We start from the raw sequence: 5,391 nt of genomic DNA on the forward strand, positions 1-5,391 counted from the left end.
TTCAAAATGTCATCCACAGCAGTGCATCGGGTGCCGGGTTTTAAAGCCTTCCCTTTCCTTCATGATGAACCAAAACCAAATGGACTGCGGTCAAGTACATTTTAACTCATTTTGACCATAAAACAGGGAGTGGAACTGCTCGCTAGTGTTTCCAAGTCTGTAAATCTTCACGGGCCCACGCAGCCTCCTTGGCCTCCCTTAATGGGCCTGGAATGCTGGAGCCACAAAGGGTCTGGCCAGCGGCATCGATTAAACCAGTGAACCACTAGGGCCTCTTTCACACAACATGTTCATGATAAAACACTGCATTTATTCAGCAACCACGATTCTGAGGCAATTTCCAAAAAGATTTGGCCACATTGGCTCATTTAGTCCTCTTGTCACTCACTTTTAAGCAGATGTTGCTCCCAATGGGATAGAGCTGAAGTCACCAACATTACTCACAATTTCAGTATTGCTCAAATGAAAACTTGTTGAACCAGGTCAGCATGCAGGTCCATGTGTGTACAACTAAATGCCTGGCAATTACATTTCTGTTCATATGCCCAGAGCTTTTTATTCTGTCAGTCATCAGTTACAGAGATGATCTGGATCTTCTGTGTAGTACAAAGAGGAGATGAAGAAAACAATCTATTCAATTCAGATAACTGGAACGCATTGTCCTGGAAAAGCCAGGACCCTCAGACAATACTGCTTACCTCAGGGCCGTACAACTGGCTCTTGCATATAAGAAATTATTAGATTGATTGAGCAAATAAAAAACCATTGAGCAAATCAGAACAAAACCAGACCAATGTGTTCTGAGAGGGCACACCATTCCAAAACCAACAGTTCAACCCTGGACACATGAGGTGGCTATGAGTTGAAAACACTCCACAGTAAAAAACAAGAACAAAAGCACAAGGCCAAATGATAATAACTCTTATGAGAAATGCAACAGAGGTGGAGTCTAAGCATTAACACATACATATTTACATTTCGTGAGCTAGTGTAGGGAGAAATAAAATGATCACTTTAGGAAACACTAGCCAGAGAACCCTGGCATGATAAGGAAATTCTAACAACATGGGAAGGTTCTGTGATGAATTTGCAAATGCTCAGTTCGATTTCCGTTTCTCAAACATACAGGCTAAGGAGTCAAAGAGCACCCAGGTCTTCAGGGGCCGGAGAGGGAAGCTCCATGGTCAGCCACTAAATGAAAAGCTCGTTAGCAATAAGCATTCATGGAACTTCCCACACTGGAAAATAAGTGGAGCATGAAGAAGCACCAGCAAGAAAGTAAAACAAAAGAGGCAATAGTTAAAAGAAATGCAAATGAGGACGTTCAGGTTTATGACCAATATGTGAAGAGCTCTAAGTCACCATTCCAGTCTCAGAGATAAAAGCTGACCATGTTGAAGTCAGAGTACGGAGGTCACAGGGCATGTTTTTCTTTCTGGTGTACATTTTTTTAAAAAATTACTGTCATTGAGTCAATTCTGACTCAAAGCATCCCCACAGAGCAGAGTAGAACAGGGCCTGCGCGTTTCTGAAACTGCAACTCTTTAAGGGAGTAGAAAGCCTCATCTTCTACTGTGGACCAGTGAGCGGTTTTGAATGGCTGAACATGTGGGTACCAACCCAACGCATAGCACACTACATCACCATGGGTGCACAGTGTTGTAATAAATTGGAGAAAACTAGATGGTAACTAACAACAAGAAAAGCATCCTTTTAAATGCCTCTAATTAATTACTCTAGTTAGGACCCAGAGCAAACATCTGTCCTCAATACAGAGGGGCGGTGAAAACAGGTACTCTCTCAGCTGATTTCATTGTGAAATCATTCTGTGTACCTGCCTATGGGGCCCTTTTGTTTACAAGTGGTTTTCCTTATCTGCCCTTAGTAGTCTAATCAATTGCATTCATTGAAAACAGTGATTTGAAGGATGTGATGGGATTAACTAATGGGTAGTCCAAAAGAGTTTGTTCCTAGAGGAGAAAATACCAGACCACAGGGTATTAGGAAGAAATGTACTTGCTATGTTTTAAGGATAGTCAAAGCCCAGGTTGAACAAATACATTTTTATAAGGATAAAGGAAGTCAGAAAGGTGTGTCGTTGGGATTTCAATGAAGAAATGCAAAAAGATTGAAATCAATAAAAAAGTAGCATGTTCCAAAATTTCATACCATTGTGTGCTCACTTTCCCTATAAGATCACTAAAGACAAATGGGGGATGAACAACAGAAAAGTGGGTGAAGGGAGACATCGGACACAGTGGATGGATGTATGGATAGTGATAAGAGTTGTCTGAGCCCAACGTAAATGATTAAAAAAAATAGCATGTTCCAAAAAACTCTCCTCCACTAATATATCAGTTCCCAAAACTGTCAACAAAAAATATTCTATTTTTTGCACTTCACAAGAGTCCACAAAAAATGTGAATCAAATTGCATTTAGCCTCAAATAGCTAATAAGGGGTCAAGAACAAGGGTTGGCATTGTCCGCACATAACTCCCTGCCACCACATCTGGTCCAACTCACAGCAGAGCTATCACAGAGCAGAACTCCCTGTAGGACTCCCACGCCTGCACATCTTTAGTGGAGCAGGCAGACTCATCTTCTCTGCACATTTCTGGTGAGTGTGCACAGCTGCCCTTGCAGTCAGCAGCCCAATATTTAACCCACTGGACAAAAGGACTCCTTTGTTCACGTGTCCCACATACAATAAAGTATCATTACAGGAACTCATGAAAGACCTACAGAAAAAGAAAAGCAGCTCCAGAAAGGCCCACCAATTTGTAAGGGAAGCTAATTCCTGACACATCAGGCTACACAGGGCTCTGCCTGCAAGCACTCACACTTCAAGATGCAGGTCCCTAAATGGAGTCCCTGAGTAGTGTGAGCAACAGAGTGCTCAGCTACCAAACAAATGATTAGAGACTGAAGGCAACCTTAGAAGAAATCAACAACTTCTGAAGTTAGCCAATGAAAATCTTACGGAGCATAGTTTTACTCTGAAACCACATACGGTCACCATATGGAACCCAATGGTAGGCAAAATGATTGATATTTAACAAGTATTACTTAATTGAGATACAAGGAGCTCATTGGTAGCCAATCCTTCATGCCATGAATGCACAAGGGGTTTTTGAAAAAGGCCATGGGAAAATGGAATAAAAATAATGGAATTTTTCCATTTGGAAGCTACTGCATATCTTTTCCTAATAGATTATGCTAAACAGTGCAAAATTATGCTAAATAGAATAATGTCATAAATCTTTTTAAATTCCTCAAATATTGTACATCTTTAAAGTATTTAGGATCCCTGTTCATCTTCCATGATAATTCAGAAAGAATACTAAGCTATTTACATATAGCATCTCTCTTAAAGATCTATTAAAGCTGATATTAATTTTATTCTCTATCTATGGTAAAGAGACCAGTTAGGTTACCGTATATATGTACGATACACATAAAAACTTGAGAGCTGAAAATTTACAGAATGACTTTATTTTTCTGGGTCCTGCAAATTTTACAAATTCAACTGTGTGGTTTTTCATGTTATAGTTAGAAACTCAATCTCCTTGTAGTTTTGAATTTTCCTTCTTTGATAGATTGCCAGGTTTCATAGGTTCTGGCATGTGTGTACATACACACATGTGTGTCTTGCTTAGTTTTTTATGTCCCTGAGCATGATAATGGTTACCATGGATAGGTGTTCATGGAAAGGCTGGAAGTTTGTGTCTACTCAGTCTCCAGGGAAGAAAGCCTGGGTGATGCACTTGAGAAACCAGTCACTGAAACCCCTCGGCAACATCCCTGCACTCTGACTCACATGGAGTCCCCAGGAGTTGGTGTGGGTTTGATGGCAGATGCTTGATTTGGTTCATTCCTTTGGGGGAAAAATGAATTCTGGTATCATTTGCTACTCTGCAGGCTGGCAGTTCAACCTCACCAGCACATCTGCAAAAGGAAAATGAGGCTGGTTGCTTCTGTATAGATTTTGTTATCAGATACCTATGGAGGAACACTATGAGTCAGAATTGACTGTGTGGCAGTGAGTTTGTTTTGGGGGGTGGGACAAAGTTTCTAGGTGGCACAAACAGCTTGCACTAGACTGTTCCCCTGAGGCTTGATGGGGGTAAACAGCCCGCATTACTGTGGAAGAACAGGAGATCTGCTTCCACAAACATGATGCTCCAGAAAAACTATGGAACAGTTCTGCTCTATAACACATGACATAGCCATGAGATGGAACTAACTCCATGACACCTAACCAAAGGGGAAATTGAACATGATCACATATTCTTGTCTATGTATACACATGGATATTACATTGAAATTATGACTAAATCAAAAACAAATATAATTCCCATTAAGAATCACCATGTCTGCAATGAATAACATGTCAGTGTGGCCCATCTAAATTAGTCCGTGAAGAAGCCCCACTGCTCCAGTGGTTAAAGGACTGGCAGCTCCATGAAGTGGCCATCTGGTAACGCATGATTATAGCCTAGAAACCCCAACGAGGAGTGGAAGGTGCTGTGACATCACTCACAGAATCCACTGTAGCGCAGTGGACAAAACAAGCCTCTTATCAAGAACGCGTGGATAAAAGGCTAGAACATTCAAGCATTACCATGCAGTGGGGCACAGAGAAAATAACATGCTATCTTACTATATATAACAGTTATATATCTGGAGGTTGCCTTCTATTAGAAATAATCATGACACAAATTTTAAAAGGAGGAGCTATTAGTAGGACTCTGTTCTTGAACAGCAAATGCAAACAAATTGAAGAGCTAACATATGAAAAAAAAGTAAATCAAAAGATTAATCAGGGCCACAGGGAAAAGGATCAAATGCAAAGCTTCACTGGAGCTGGCCGCCAGGAAACAGCTGGCGCTCAATCCATCGGGCCCCAAGCGCACTACTTGAACTCTGGTTTATACAGCAAGAAACCACGAACGGTCGGGAATACTTTTCTCCTCCGATCACAACTGTACACGCTGACTAAGGGGGGTGGAGCAGCTAGGGAACTTCCTGCTGATATCCAACATGGGCATGGGCAGCAGCCCACTAACATTTTGAATCTGGTGGGTCCGGGGACCAATGCAGAAATAGCAAGCTTAAGCAATGGAAATATAGAGGCGAGTGTCAGCAGGTTAGCAAATGAGACTTAGGGTCGTTCAGTCACAGTATGCAGCCATTAGGATGTGGATGTATGTCCACTATTAATGATTTCAAAATAAATCATGTGGGGAGAGGGGGTTGGGGAGGATGGGGACCAACTCAAGCATAAGCTGGAAAATATAGAAGCTAAATTCATCTGGTTAATTAATAAACATCAGGATATTTCAAACGCTTTCTGTATCCAGTAGGATAAATGATGGATTTCAATCTATGTC

Source organism: Tenrec ecaudatus, unplaced genomic scaffold, assembly GCF_050624435.1.
Source record: "Tenrec ecaudatus isolate mTenEca1 unplaced genomic scaffold, mTenEca1.hap1 Scaffold_3743, whole genome shotgun sequence".
Classification (NCBI taxonomy): Eukaryota; Metazoa; Chordata; class Mammalia; order Afrosoricida; family Tenrecidae; genus Tenrec; species Tenrec ecaudatus.